The 16,939-nt window shown below is 39.8% G+C and overlaps 1 protein-coding gene across 2 annotated transcripts in view; it reads right to left on the minus strand.

Moving 5' to 3' along the window:
- tbc1d24 (TBC1 domain family, member 24) overlaps positions 1 to 16,939 on the minus strand; it is a 43,887-nt gene that overhangs the window by 20,420 nt on the left and 6,528 nt on the right. For both annotated transcript variants that reach the window (XM_043711483.1, XM_043711482.1), the window contains exon 2: positions 1,731 to 1,860. The gene's annotated coding sequence lies outside the window, so the exon portion shown is untranslated. The remainder of the gene's footprint in view (positions 1 to 1,730; positions 1,861 to 16,939) is intronic.

Genomic DNA, 16,939 nt, shown 5'->3' on the forward strand with positions numbered 1-16,939 from the left:
TCACAAATTAGTATTTTACAACCATTACAGCTTTAAGCATCCAAAAGGACATACTCAAAGATTGAAACGTGAACTAATTGGAAGATTTTGTCATAGCTTTTTATCTTGCATTCAGCAAGACAATTTTCAAGAATTCCAATTTAAGGGGAAAACTAGCATTTATGCTGCATGATTGGGCTGATTAGTTGGTAAGCAAACTCTGATTGGCAGAGGCATTACCATGTAGAATGCCTTAATAAATCGTAATTGACAGTTAATTGCAAAGCTGTGTTTAACTTTGACAGGTTAACTCTGATTAATTTCTCAGGGAAATATCTGGACTAGTCAATAGTTGTCAATCTTGTTGAAACTACACCTGTTTTGTAGTTAATGGAATTTTGAGAGCATCAAATTGCCTGCAATGTTTTTCCAAGTAAAATGAGGTGCAATACACTTCGTAACATCTTAGTGAAATACAATCCCACAGACATTTCACCTCAGAACCACCCGAGTGTAATACTGAAATACAAAGAAGTGCCTATATTCATACACAAACATACAAATCAGGTGTAAGCCATTCAACTGCACTAGCCTGGGAGACCACTTAAAAAAATCATGGCTGATCTGATTGTACATTTAAATCTATATCCCACCTACCCTCGATTACATTTCATCAGAAGTATGAATGGCAACTAAATGAACATGCAGGTAAACTTATGCTGCAAACTCTAATTTCACCTTATGTACTTTGCCTTCAATACCTGCATTCACCAAAAGACTAATTCTCAGAATTACTGGCGGCAGTTTGATCAGTCAATAAATTAACATACAATAAATCCTCTATGTCAGCAACATCATGACTTCACCTATCTATGCCAAAAAATAAGTATCAAAGATCAACAACCGCAGACAAAAATTGCATATCCATGATATTTTTAGCAACATTTTAAGCCTATTTTTAACTAACTTCACACATAAATTCCATCATTTGTAAATTTTCAAGAAAGGAATCCTCGTGGATATGAAATCAGGTAAATGTTTGACAAGATTCCAATTGTATTCCATTTTAACCAAAATGTCTGTGTGTATTTTAAGAATTGACAAAATAAACACAACTAATGGTGTTGCTGCTTTGGAGAGCTGAGTTCCAAATTACAAGCATTCATGAGGTTACATCATTCTAGAAGTGTTTAAGGGTCAATACACTCTGTGTACAGATCACACATGCTGGAACAACCGTCATTATCCAGAGATCTTTATTTCAGATAATTTACCTTCCATGCAGTAAAAATAAATTGGTGTTAAACATTAAGCGCATTGACTTCATAGTCACACCAAAGATGACCATAAACCACCTCCAAGTAGAAAGTTATTACAGTTCAGAATATATTTAGGAAAAAACACAATCATGTGAACCTGATTCTTTTGTACTTCTGTACTTCCATTGAATTTAATCTTCATGGTCATACATTTCAAGCTTTGATTTTGGGTCACAAGGTCACCAACAATGGTGTTCAAAACTGCTCATGCTACATGCTCTGGGTTGCTTCTGCAATGTGTTTACTCTTACATTTCTAGCAGCAGGTACAATCTTTCACTGTATCATTCTGTTTTCTAAACATAAGCAATGGCATTGGAAAAAGATTTGGTGAAATTATGCTTTCAAACTGCAAACGTGTTTTGGTTTCCGTTCTCTCTCAATCTGAATGAAAGATGCAATCCAGTACAGAATTCAAGATAAAAACACTCACCAGTATCCAATCCAATTACCCAATTTTCCCATGCAGGACATTTAATGGTTTGCAGTTAACCTCCATCCAATGCAAGCACCTGCATCAAAAAGCTGAGAAACCTGGAGTTCTTTTCTGCTGAATGAATTACCTGTGTGTAAGAAATATTATTTTGAATAAAATTAATAGGAATCCCTTGAGTTTACTTAAAGATAGACTTTATATTTCATTAAATACTTGGAGATCCAGATTACAATAATTCAGCATTATTTTAACCTGAAAACACAAAATCTGCAGTACAAGGAAAGTGTACTCATCGTTTGTGCAATATGCATGATTAGCACAGGAGAGATCTTGACTGCAACCAGTCCAATTATGTTCACAAGTCCTAAACTCTGCCCTCTATAAGCTTCAGTTCATCCAAAACAGTGCACTCTACCCCACATCAAATTCTTCATGCTTATCACCACTATTCTTTAGCTAATTCTCAAACTCAAATTTTAAACTCTATTTAAATCCTAACAGAGTCTTAGAGATGTACAGCATGGAAACAGACCCTTCGGTCCAATTCGTCCATGCCAACCAGATATCCCAACCCAATGTAGTACCACCTGCCAGCACCTGGCCCATATCCCTCCAAACCCTTCCTGTTCATATACCCATCCAGATGCCTTTTAAATGTTGCAATGGTACCAGCCTCCACCACTTCCTCTGGCAGCTGACTGCATACATGCATCACCCCCTCTGCGTAAAACAGTTGCCCTTAGGTCTCTTTTATAACTTTCCCTCTCACTCTAAACCTAGCTCTGGACTCCCCACCCCAGGGAAAAGACTTTGTCTATTTATCCTATCCATGCCCCTCATGATTTTATAAACCTCTATAAGGTCACCCCTCAGCCTCAGGGAAAACAGCCCCAGCCTGTTCAACCTCTCCCTGTAGCTCAAATTCTCCAACCCTGGCAACATCCTTGTAAATCTTTTCTGAACCCTTTCAAGTTTCACAACATGACCTTAACTATCCCATCTCAAGCTTCCTCAGCTCCACAATTACCTCCTGAACCTTCCTTCCCTATCTGTTGTGCTTATGTTTATAAAAAACTTTAAATGATAGAATATCTACAGTGCATAAAATGGTCCAAGAAATGAATTGATGGTGACTAAGATGGCAGATCACAATTGCTAATCAAAAATCAGTTATTTATGGGCAGCAAGGTGGCACAGTGGTTAGCACTGCTGCCTCACAGCCCCAGAGACCTGGGTTTAATTCCCGCCTCAGGCAACTGTGTGTGGAGTTTGCACATTCTCCCAGTGTCTGTGTGGGTTTCCTCCCACAGTCCAAAAATGTGCAGATTAGGTGAATTGGCCATGCTAAATTGCCCGTAGTATTAGGTGAAGGGGTAAATGTAGGGAAATGGGTCTGGGTGGGTTGCTCTTCGGAGGGTCGCTCTTCGGAGGGTCGGTGTGGACTTGTTGGCCCGAAGGGCCTGTTTCCACACTAAGTAATCTAATTTAAAACCATGTGAAAGCAGCTACCAAATGGAAGAAAATAAGTTTGATTTTCATGAAGTGAATTTGACAGAAGAGAAGGAAATATACAAAATAAAAATCAGTAAAGCAAATAATAAGAGCTGGCACTTTAGCACAGTTTATGGTGTCTGGAACAATCCATATGGGAGCTTGATGAGTACATGTTGTACATTTGGCACATCATACACCATAACAGATACTCTGCAGCTCTAAGATCAATGGATTATGACCCTATTCAATAGGACAAGCTGTACCTCTTCTAGGGAGCCGAGGTGGGTCAACACTGCTGACACAAAGAATGTTAAAGTCGTATTTTGCAAGTTATACAATGGAATGTATATCTAATCTGGGATTAGATGTGTGTATGGGCATGCCAACTCTCAATGCTGTAGGAACTGCTGCTCACGAAGAAGGCTCCTGCAATTGTCTAAATGTAAGAAACTGCAAGGCTTGCTTCGCCTGGTGTAGTACTGGGAAATCTTCTCCTGATCTAGCCAGAAGAGCCTGTTGTACTTAACAAGGTATAGTTTATTGCACATTAGCAACTAATTACAAAGTACATTTATAGACAGATATTGCTGTAGCTACTTGGAAGAGGACCAATTGTTAGGTCTCACCTCTTCAGGATCCTAAATTGTTCTACCCACAAAGCTACAAGATATTATCATAGTGGTCAGTGCTTATGGCGCAATTCAGTATTAACCCTTTCAGATCCACATACAACAATCTGTGTGCACTACAAAATAAAAACACAATTACATCAAAGCACAAGTTAAATCAGTTGCTTAAAAGAATTGCGCTGTGGACATCACCTGCAAGGTCTGTATTACTGTATTCCCCTAACTGTTCAAGGTTGATGGTGCATTCCATGTAATGAAGTCCTCCCCATGGTGTTGTTTGGGAGTGAGCTGCAGGATTGTGACCAAGCAACACAAGGAACAGGAATGTTACATTTAAGTCAGAAAGATGCGAGACAAGGAGGTGGAAGTGTTCCTGTGCACCTGCATCCATCGTATGGTGGAAGTTGCATATTTGAGGTACTGTCAACAATGACTTGGTTACTTCACACATAATATACAGAGAAACAGGCCATTCAGCCCAATCAGTTTGTGCTGATCTCTATACTCCGTACAGCTTCCTACCAAGCCATCTAATCAATCTTAACCTTAGAGCATATCTTTCAAGTCCTCTTCTTTCATGTATATATTAGGTTTCTTTTATAGAAGCAAATCTATTTGCTTTAACCCTTTTCTGAGGCAACTAAGTTCATATTCTAACCATCGAATCAAAAAAGTACAATTTTCCGATTGAGTTCATTCGTAAATCTCTCGTATTTATAGTTCCTAGTTTTAGACTCATCTACAAGTTTAATCAGTCATCACTAACGAATTAACAATCTTACACATCTTGTGCAGGAAATTTGTTTTTGAAAATAAATAAATGGTCCACTAAATCACTGATGCTGTGGGGGGAGCTATTCTTTTATCTGTAGATTAAAATTTAGGGGTTAAATTAATTTTAATTTCTAAAATGCTATTAACTCCTGTTAACAGTTAGTTGCATTTTACCTTGTGTATACACACTACAGCTACAATGTGCTGTGGTAAATGATGGTGCTGCAATCAATGACCTGAACTAAATCGAGCTCAGCTTCTATCAAAGCCACGACAAAGCACTCACCAGTTTAAACTGTCAGATCAAGAAAATACAATTTAAAGTATTAACTTTTAAGCAGTCACTGTACTTTTTAAAACATGGGGTTGTACTTAACACCAACTATTTCATGCCCATCAAATGCTCTCTGAGTTCCTGACCAACACAAGATGAAAGTTCTACAATCTGATCTGACAACTGTGGTTTAGTGTTGGATTAAAGTTCCACTACTAAGTTATTCTAGATGCAAAAGCACAAATCCTGTAACCAAAAGGTGTACACATGTTGGTTGGAATTTTAGTACCATTACTTTGAGACAAGTGAAATAATTTTAGATAATAATGGATCGAATACTCTTAATTGCCAAAAGGTTTAGGTGGATTGATCCAACTGTTAAATTGGAATTACAGGAGGATGATAGCTGCAAAGATACAGGATGATTTAGCAGCCATTTCTGTTAGTATAAGCAGTTCAACTGCAGCTTGGTCCTGACAGCAGGATAAAGGCAAGTAAGCTGTTGTAGAACTTTGACAGCTAAAAGCTAGTGTGCAAAAACAGCCCAATTTCCTCAGCCTCCAAATTCAATTGTCCTGGTGCATAATGTAACATGCTTTCCCTTGTCTGCTCTACATTCATAGTACTCTCTACCTGGGGTGCACATTGGAATTTGTGAACACGAGATCAAGTTCAATCTGTCCTGAAGAAAGGTCACTGGACTCAAAACTGTTAATTCTGTTTCTTTCTTCACAGATGCTGCCAGACTTGCTGAGGTTCTATATGAATTTCTGTTTTTGTTTCAAATTTCCAGTGTCCGCACTTTGTTTTATTCAAGTTCAATCTAGTTCACCAACCATTGTCGCGATAATTGCATGATACTATTATAATAGTTGTTGACTAACCCTAGCAATCAGGAGAATTGGCGGTGGAATCCATTGTGAAGGATGAGATTTCTGAATACAAGGAAGAATATGATAAAATATGGCAAAGTCAGCAAGGTTTTGTCAAGCGGAGGTCATGCCTGACAAATCTGCTAGAAGTCTTTGAAGAAGTAACAAGCATGTTGGACCAAGGAGAGCCAATGGATGTTGAGATGAATCGAGATGAAGGAACTGAGGGCTTTCTGGCCAAGTTTGCAGACGATACAAAGATAGGTAGAGGGACAGGTAGCACTAAGAAGGCAGGGAGGCTGCAGAAAGATTAGGATAGGTTAGGAGAGTGGGCAAAGAAGTGGCAGATGCAGTATAATGTGGCAATGTAGGAGGGCATGCACTTTGGTAGGAAGCAGAGAGGCATGGACTATTTTCTAAAAGGGGAGAAAATTCAGAAGTCTCAAGTACAAAGAGACTTGGGAGTTCTAGTTCAGGACACTCTCAAGGTAAACTTGCAGGTTAGGTCAGTAGTTAGGAAGATAAATGAAATGGCATTTGTTTTGACAAAAGCAGGGATTTACTTCTGGAGGTTCTACAAGACTCTCGTCAGACCACATTTGGAATGTTGTGCGCAGTTTTGGGCCCCATATCTCAGGAAGGACGTACTGGCTCTGGAGTGTGTTCAGAGGAGGTTCACGAGAATGGTCTCAGGAATGAAAAGCTTAACATATGAAGAACAGTTGAGGACTTGGAGTTTGGAAGGATGGGGGGGGGGGGGGGTATCTAATTGAAACTTACAGAACACTGAATTGCCTAGACAGAGTGGATGTTGGGAAGATGTTTTCATTGGTAGGAGAGACTAGGACCCAAGGGTACAGCTTTAGACTAAAGGGAATACTTTTTAGAACGGAGATGAGGAGAAACGTCTTCAGCCAGGGAGTAGTGAATCTATGGAATTCATTGTCCTGGCTGTTGAGGCCAGGTCATTGAGTATACTTAAGACTAAGATAGACAGATTCTTGATCATGTGTTACAAGGAGAAAGCAGGAGACTGGGGTTGAGAAACTTAATGATTGAAAGGCCATTCAGCCCATCAAAGCTGCTCTGCCAAATTTCTGCTCCTAAGTCTTATGATCCTATGGTTGCGTAATGTCACTGCACAAGTAATCCAGAGGCTACAGGATTTCAATTCCAACTATGGCAGGTGGCTAGCTTTATGGTCCAGAATAGTGAACTGAATTAAAACATAATTAGTAAAATATCTGGTTTACTAATACCCATCAGGGAAGCAAATCTATGGTCCTCACTTTGTCTAGCCTACCAGTGACTCTTGACTCACAGCAATGAGATGGACTGTTAACCACCATTTGAAATGGCCAGCCAGCAAAGTTCAAGGGTAATGACAATCACACACCATGAAAGAATAAAAATAAAATTAACCTAGCCCAGAACAAACCCAAAAATGAACCAAGGAAACCCTGAGGGCTTTGTAACTTTAGGACCAAGCCATCATGCAAATATGCAGTCTGCGTTATGTCAATTTTAACAAATATATTTTGCGTAAACATTTGTATACCTCATCCTAAAACGGTAACAAGTTCATCTATTATGAGTTTTCATGCATTATAAATGTATGATCTGCAAAATCTTTAACTGGCTGATAATTTCAGTGTCTCAGTTTATAGAAATTGTACATTAATATAAGAAGCAAACGCCGCTCACTCCTCAAATTCTAGATAGTTTTGCTATTCTCAATCATTGTTCAACTTTGACTGAAGGGAAATACTTCTCTACCCAGGACGAAATCAGCTAATTAAGTTGGCAAATAAACTGCCTATTCAGATCAGAATGATGGACTCAAAATCTTAGATGTATGTAGGAGGAAAGGAACTCCAATTAATTCGAGAGATTTATTTGAAACTTCCAAGGCTTTCCTCACTAATGTTTGGTAGGAGTAGCTCATAGCTGGTCCAGATCATCAGTTTGTAAGGTTTGTACACAATAAACACAGCTAACAGCAGAAAAGACTTACATTTTGCACAACCACTAAATGTCTCAAAACTCATTATAGCCAATTAAGAGTTGGGAATAGTTTTTACATTTAAGGAATACGTGAAAAAGCTACAAGGGATGGAACTATTTGGGGATTTTCTGGATTTAAAAGGGTTTTACTTTATTTTAAACACAAAGTCAACAGGTCAACGTGTGTTTTGGCTTGCCTGCTGCATAAGGAAAGTATTTATGGGGAAAAAGGCAAGAAAGCTTTCAGGGAAATAATAGATAGAGTTAAGGCTTCGTAAGTGTTGAAAATCCTGGATTTGAGAGTGTGGAAGCCTCTGTGTAAATGGTTTTCTTGTATCCCTCCCTGGACTTTGGTCTGTAAAATAGAAAAGTAAATTGTGTAATCTCTGCAGACAGCATTGTTTTTTATGGATTGGGTCTTTGATTTTGTAATTAAAGGTATATCGTTCTTATTCTGCATTATAATTAAAATGTTAACCAGTTTGTCATGTATTTTAAGAATCAGATGCATTATAATAAATGGATTATTTTGAGTTCACTTTTTGAAAAAAATCTGGTGAAAGTTTCATTTATTTTTGGATAGTAGTACAAAAGGGAATCAATTGATTATTTTGGTTATTGAATCATGGTGCAACTGGCAGAGCAGTGTGGCTCCCATGCCAACACAGGCTTTCCACTACAATCGTAAGCCAGTACTTTTGAACAATTATTGTTCTATTGTAGTAAATGCAGCAGCTAACTTGAATTCAGCAAACTCCCGCAAAACTGTGATAATAATCAGATACTATAATATGTTCTTTGTAATGTTGACCAAGGGATAAACAGTGACCCAGATAGAGGATAATTTGCCTGTTTTTCTTTAAAATGGTTCCATGGGATCCCAACAGGCAGATGGGGCCTTGCTTTAACATCTCATTCAAAAAGGATCTTCAACAGTCAAATGCTCTCTTTTTCTGAACTAGAATGTCAGCCTTGTTTTTGTGTACTCATATCCTGAAGTGGGAATCAATAACTCCAAGGTAAGCATGCTATCAAGTGACCTGTGAATAGGTGATGATACACAAGGAGATTGGTAAATGAGGGGTGACAGGGATTTGGAGGTGTGTCTGGGTATGATGCATTTCAGAGGGTTGGTGCAGACCTGAACGACCTCTTTCTGTACTGTAGGGATATTATGATCTCTGAGAATAAGTGAAATGGTCTAACAGATCACAGTCAAGAAATAGAGAGGGGCATCACAATACAAAAGTAATAAAAAGGTACGTAAACAACAAAGAATGGGAGGCTTAGAAAAATGAAAATGATGGTGTCAGCTACAAACTGCAGCTTAGAAAATATTCCATCCTGAACTTTACTTACTAATATTACAAGCAGCTGTCTTAATACTTATCCCATGATACTCCACCAGCAGCTTACACCCACTGACTCACCACCCGTTGCTATCAGCCAGCCACACTTAACTGAGAAAATGATTTTATTCATGCTTCCTCTGCACATTTTCCCTTCCTACTTTTGACCACAATATATCCACTTCATTTTGAAATTCTGAAAGTTACTAATTTAAAATATTTCCATCAGAAACATTAACAGTGCTTTTGTTTCTTTCCTCATATTTTTAAGCCAGGATCACGGCCAAATAGGTTTCCAATTGTAATCTTGCTGCCAAACGTTATTTCACTTAGTTGGAAAACCTAGATTAAGAAGGGTACATCACATTTCCTGGCTTGTGCTTTGGTACCAATCAGCAACACAGCATTAAAACAATAGTATAAAAACTTAACTGCACATTTCCACGCTCACCTCCAATATCAAACTCAAACAAATCATTATTTTAAAAAGCTGCAAAAAAAAAACTAGGTTACTGCAACACAGGGTTATTTGTGCATTGGGTCATGGTGTAAATACCTTACTGCATCATACGGAGGTTCTGACCTTGGGTAAATTTGTTGTACTACAACCTCATATGTAACTAATCTAGCCCATAAAACCAATTACAATGCAATATAGTGCTTTTAACACAAAAGTTAACAGTGTATTCTCTCTGGTTAATTCAGGATGAATATTAAATAAAAAGGTATTAGATATAAATAACTGCACAGGAACTCAAGAATGTACAAGCATAAAATGGAAGCTAAGCTAAGGGTATCTAGGCTCAATTAAGTTACTCAGCAAGCTCACTGGCTGATCAATTTCTGGCAGTACACCAGGGAGGTATGCAGAACAAATTCTGTGCTGATTGTTGTAAAGGAGAACGTGATTACACTGCGAGAATGGCAGCTGCTTTTAAGAACTATTTAACATATCTGAAACTCGCTTATCACAGTATACTGCAGTACAAGTAGAAAACAGCAAAAGCATTTTCTTGAATTTATATTCACAAAACAATCTTTTTTGCACAGATTGGCAGGGACTGAGTGTGGCATTTTTATCTGAACATTATATTTACACTATAAAGGCATTTGCTAGTAATGTTAAAATTATATTTGGTTACAGCCTAAGAATTCATCACTGGCAATTTTAATCAAAGGCAAAACTGAAGTGAAAGAAAAGCCAGAATGGAGGGTCTGAAGCTATGAAACCAAGAGCAAGAGAGTGCACATGCGAGAACCAATGGCTAAGAGATGCAGGAGCCCTGGTAGTAGTGAGGAGGCTGAAGTAGCAGCACAAGCGATGACAACAGAATGAAGTATCACATTTGCATGATGTTGAAGATGACGCAAGATGGTTTGAAGAGGAGTGGAATGGGTTGCAAGAGGATTATGACAGCATAATGAGACTACAAAGGCAACCAAAAAGTTTTAAATTGGTCAGCAAAAGAATATTCAGCTAACTGTGATCCAAGAAAACCTCAAATCACTATGATAGTTAATCCTTGCAAATGAATGCAAAATATCTAGTATGGGCCTGCTTGCATTGAGGACTTACTATATTTGGTAAACATGCAGTGGGTCCTACTGTAATGAACACTATCAATTGTTAAACTTAAGTCTCAGATTGAGATCCAAAATGCAGGAAATAGGGTTTGAATGGCCTTGCTAAAATATTTCAACTTCACACATGTACAATGGAAACTCATTAGCTGTGTCCTCTTCATTCTGCTGAAGGTGTTTATGGTGATGGCTTACGTGTAAAAGCATGCCAATTATTTTGAAAATTTCCTCTATTAACTCAGGTCTGTTACCTTGTACACATTTAACATTGTTGTGTCCAGGAAATTAATGCTCTCCTGGTAGGTTGTGGCTTTAAGTTAAATGGAGGTTGATATTGGAAATATTGATTTTTTTTTTAGGCTCTCTTATAAGCATATCCAAATCCTTCATGTCAACACAAAGAAGGCATTGTTACTACGAAACAGTATCATTTAATGAATATGTTGCAGCGAATGAAAAAGTTGCCCCAGAAAATCAAACAGTAGCCCTCAAGACAAAAACCTTATTTTGATCCTTGGTTTGTACCTAAGTCTTGTCAAATGTTAGCTTCTTCCCACATGTTCAGTGAATATGAATTTTTAAGTATAAAATTGTTATAGCAATTACCAAATAGAAACAGGCGATTAGACACAACCCGTCGTGTTGATGGTTATTCTGCACAGAATATCCTTAAACCATGTACCTGTTCCTCCACCATTTATTGCACTTTGCTTCAATCAACCTTATAATTCAAATCTTAAATATCTTTAATTCCTGGTTTCTGCCAATCACTGACTTCAGTGGTGTATTCAACAGTCTCACTATCATTTACAGGGGAAAAATGTTTCTCCTGTTTTCAGTCAAAGATCTTACAGCTATATTTGATCTCTCTCATGGATCTAGAATCAGTCTTCTATTCACTGCATTCTCATCTATTCCAAATTTTGAAGGCCAAATCACCTGTTAATCTCCTCAACTCCAACAAATTTAAATTGAGACATTTGGAGTATTCCATGTGTATAAAAAATGCCCGAAGAAATATTCAACTTCACAGGCAATTTGTTTGGAGTGTGCTACGCTGGGAATTGCACAGGTCCCCATGCATAGCTTCGATCTAAGATGCCATAATAACACTGTCCAGTGGAAAATCAAGGCCAAGGTTGACAGGCTTTATATAAAACATTTACAAGGACATTGCTGAGTATGGACGATTTGACTTATAGGCAGAGGTTGGTTAGGCTGGGGCTTTTCTTCCCTGTTGCAAAGGCTGAGGGGTGATCTTATTGAGGTTTATAAAATTATGAGGGGCATGGGTAGGGTGAATCAGCAAAGTCTTTTTCCTAAGGTGGGAGAGTCCAGAGGTAGAGGGCAAAGGTTTAAGTTGAGAGGTGAAAGATTTAAAAGGGACCCAAGGGACAACGTTTTCATGAAGAGGGTGGTGTGTGCATGGAATGAGCTGTCAGAGGAAATGGTGGAGGCAGGCACAACTACAACATGTAAAAGACATCTGGATGGATATATGAATAGGAAGGGTTTGGAGGGATATGGGCCAAATGCTGTCAAATGGGACTAAGTCAGATTGGAATGGCTGGTTAGCGTGGACAGGTTGGACTGAAAGGTCTGTTTTTGCTCTGTATGACCATGACTATTTTTAACATGATTAACTGGATGATGACCAATGAAGAAGACTACAAGCTTTTTCGATATTCTTACTAACAGAATTTAAAAGACTGTTCCTGAAATGAGCTCAAAGTTGTTCAATAAGACCTATAATACTGAATGTGTTCAGAGTCGCAGAGAAGTCCTAAGTGATTGTTCTTCAATATGAATAAACACAAGGGATTGCATTTTAGTAAGGCAAACAAGGGCAGCGCTTATACAATTTATGTTAGGTCCCTGGGTAGTGCTACTGAACAGAAAGATCTAGGGTTCAGGTGCATAGTCCTTTCAAACTTGCTTCACAGGTAGACACAGTACTCCAAATGGTGTTTAGCACACTTGACTTCATTGGTTAGACCACTGAGTATAGCAGCTGGGACATCATGTTGAAACTGTACAGAGGTTAATGAGGCCACTTTCGGAGTACAGTCAGTTCTGCTATAATAGGTGTTTCGTCAAGGCGAATTGACTTTAATGCAATTAAAGAATTTACACATTTGTAGAACACGAACTTTCCTTATCTGTATGGTCTATAATGCAATCCTGGCCATGTTTCTTATGATGTGAGAATGGCATGAGAACGGAACTACCGCATTATATCAGAACAGACTGTATTGTGTCTAGTTCTAGTTGCTCTGCTATAGGAAAGATATCATTAAATTTGAGAGGGTTCAGAAAAGATTTACAAGGCTTTTGCTGCAACTGGAGAGCTTGAATTATACGGAGAGGCTAGATAGGCTGAGACTTTTCCCTGGAGCGAAGGAGGTTGAGCGGTGACCTTACAGAGGTTTATAAAATCATGAGGGGGCAGAGATCAGGTTAATAGCAAAGATATTTTTCCTAGGGAAGTTTAAAACAAGGGGGCATTTTTTAAGATGAGAGGAGAAAGATTTAAAAGGGACCCGAGAGGCAACCTTTTCATTCAGAGAATGATTTGTATATGGAATGAACTGCCAAGGGAAGTGGTAAATGCAGGCACAGTTACAACATTTAAAAGACATTTAGAGAAGTACAAGAATAGGAAAGGTTGAGAGGGATACAGGCTAATCGCAAGCAATGTGGGACTAGTTTATATTGGGAAACTTGGTTGGCATGGACGAATTGGATCGAAGGGTCTGTTTCTGTTCTGTATGATTGACTCTAAAACAGCACAATGTTTCAAAATTTCCTTTAAATATTTATGCTTCCCTGCACTAGCAACATACTTGTGATCTACACTGTAATTTCTGATGTCTCAATATGGTCCCAAACAGAAACTGCTTGAATTGAGCTTGAAAAAGATAACCCTGATGCGTTGGGTGGGTTCCTGCTTTGAAAATCTGCATGCAGCTCTTGGGAAGTAATTCACCATTACGAGTGAACTGTGAAGTCCACACTCCTCTTTAAAAACGTCGACTGGCCTGCTGTGCAATACTGCCACCACTTTTATTTGTGTGGTCCAAGTGCTAATGGCATAATAGAACATCAAGTAGAATATTATGTAGGCTGTCCTTACGTTATAGCCTATTAACTCATCGTCTCCCCAAATCCAGCCTCAAAGAGAACATGTTTTGCTACCTGTATGCTACACTGCACAGTGATATAACAAGCTCAGTCAGGAACAATGTAACAGGACAATGGCATTCAGCATCCCAACTCCATCCAACCGCTTTGAGTCCCTCTCCCTTAATAGCATCAATTAGGAAGAAAGGTTCAGATTTAAAATTAATTGTGTTAGCAATTCTCTCTTGCTGTGGTTCCACACATCCAGCAACTTTGTATGCAGAGATGCTTCCAAACTTATTGTCTAAATCATCTGGCTCTGACTTTAAGGTTATGCCCTCTTGTCTAGGACTTCATCCCCTAGAAACATCGGACTTAGCGGCAGGAGTAGGCTAGTCTGTCCTTCAAAATTTGTTCCATGTGTACTTGAATGCCTAAATCTCTAGAATTCCACAGCTGCCAGCTTTACACCACTTAAAATATACTTTACTCTGTCCTTTTTAATGTCCCAAGATGGATTGCTCAACAAAACCCTGGACTGAAACACATATGCCAGTTTTGCCCACTTAAGTGTATCAAAGTCTCTTTGTGAATAGTGCAAATAGAAGCATAAAATGACAATGTTATTAATCTGTCGTAAGAATACTTGAATATCTTCTTTTTAAACTTTAGATCATCCAAAACTCTACTGCTCATCTTAACCCTTGCTATGTCCCATTCATTTATCACACCTGCACTTGCTGACCTACACTGGAAACTGATCAAGTAATACTTTGACTTTAAGTAGCATTTTGAACGAATTTTAAAATTCATATCCTTGTTTGGAAATTCCTCCCCAACTATGCAGTTACTGCAAAGCCTCTTCCAAGGATGCCCACCTTGAAGTTCCCAGACGGTAATGTCCTCTGGCCCATTTCAGTGCTTCTCTTATTCTAGCCTCTTGGAGTTTTTTGGATTTCAATCGCTCCACAATTGTTGGCCATACCCTCAGTTGCCTAGGCCCCAATCTCTGGGATACACTCCTCTGCACTTCTCTCTCTACCCAACACCACCACATGCAAGATCCCCTCCAAGCCACATCATCTTAAACTTCAATCTATAATCACTACTGCTTCATTATCACCAACTGGGATAAAAGCAGGAATCTTGAACAATGGTCTAAATCCAATCTCTTTGAAGATGAAGCACAGACCTTATGATCACTTGACAGGGATTTACATCACCCACTGCAAAGATAGGTCAGTCAGTCTGACTCGCCTATTTTGGTCTTGATGACCCCTTTGGCCTCCTTGTATTCTCTGCCTTTTAACTTTATCCACATAACCTTCTACTTTCTTCTTGTGCGTGTTAAATCCAGCTTTCCCTTAAAACTATACGATTTTGTCCAACCACCTTCTATGGTAGCAAGTTCCACATTCTCCCCACTCTCAGGAAAAGAAAGGTTCTTTTGAATTTTTCTTGATTTCAAGCCAACATCTATTATTGGCCTTTAATTTTGTTTTTCCTCACAAGTGAAAACCTTTTACATTATTAAAAACTTCTGTTAGGTCAAGTGAAAAGAGACACAGCCTGTTCTTTCTTCCCAAATGGTATAATTTCATTTTGGTATCATCCAGTCTTGTGACCTTCCAGTGCTTCTCTCATTTTTGTGTAATGTGACAATCAAAACTGTACATGGTACTCCAAGTGTCAGTAGTCATTATGCTGCCATCCTACGTACTAGTAATCCAGTGACTATGTACTAGAGGACTAGACCAGCAGAGGTTTTATAACCATAGAAGTACCAGATTATCTTAAAAATTTAGTTTAGTAGAAACCTGAAGGCAAATCAGGCATCCTTACTTTGTCTGAGTACATGTGACTCCACAGCCACAGTAATGTGGTCAACTTAACTATCTTCAGAAATGGGAGAAAGTGAGGACTGCAGATGCTGGAGTTCAGAGTTGAAAAAGTGCAACAGGTCAGGCAGCATCCCTGGAGCAGGAGAATTGATGTTTCAGGCATAAGCCCTTCTTCAGGAATAAGGAAGATGTGCCTAGCAGGCTAAGATAAAAGGTAGGGAGGAGGGACTTGGGGGAGGGGTGTTGGGAATGCGATAAGTGGAAGGAGGTTAAGGCGAGGGTGATAGGCCGGAAAGAAGATTGCAGATCAAGAAGGCGGTGCTGAGTCCGAGGGTTGGGACTGAGATAAGGTGGGGGTAGGGGGCGGAAAAGAGAAGAGGGGGGGAAAATGAGGAAGCTGGAGAAATCTGCATTCATCCCCTTGTGGTTGGTGAGTTCCTAGGCGGAAGATGAGGCGCTCTTCCTCCAGGCGTCATGTTGCCATGGTCTAGCGATGGAGGAGGCCGAGGACCTGCATGTCCTTGGCGGAGTGGGAGGGGGACTTAAAGTGTTCAGCCACGGGGCGGTTGGGTTGGTTGGTGCGGATGTCCCAGAGGTGTTATCCGAAACGTTCCGCAAGTAGGCGGCCTGTCTCCCCAACGTAGAGGAGGCCGCAGCGGATGCAGTAAAAGGTGTGTGGAGGTGCAGGTGAATTTGTGACGGATATGGAAGGATCCCTTGGGGCCTTGGAGGGAAGTGAGGGGGGAGGTATGGGCGCAAGTTTTGCATTTCTTGCGGTTGCAGGGGAAGGTGCCAGGAAATATATCCTTGGTGGTGGGATATAATTCCCTCCCCTCCCCTATCAGCTTTCCGGAAAGACCAGTCCCTCCGCGCCTCCCTCGTCAGGTTCACACCCCCCACCAACCCAACCTCCACTCCCGGCAACTTCCCCTGCAACCGCAAGAAATGCAAAACTTGCGCCCACACCTTCCCACTCACTTCCCTCCAAGGCCCCAAGGGATCCTTCCATATCCGTCACAAATTCACCTGCATCTCCACACACATCATTTACTACATCCGCTGCACCCGATGTGGCCTCCTCTACATTGGGAAGACAGGCCGCCTATTTGCGGAACGTTTCAGAGAACACCTCTGGGACACCCACACCAACCAACCCAACTGCCCCATGGCTGAACACTTTAAGTCCCCCTCCCACTCCGCCAAGGACATGCAGGTCCTTGGCCTCCTCCATCGCCAGACCATGGCAACACGACGGCTGGAGGAAGAGC

Source organism: Chiloscyllium plagiosum, chromosome 21, assembly GCF_004010195.1.
Source record: "Chiloscyllium plagiosum isolate BGI_BamShark_2017 chromosome 21, ASM401019v2, whole genome shotgun sequence".
Lineage (NCBI taxonomy): Eukaryota > Metazoa > Chordata > Chondrichthyes > Orectolobiformes > Hemiscylliidae > Chiloscyllium > Chiloscyllium plagiosum.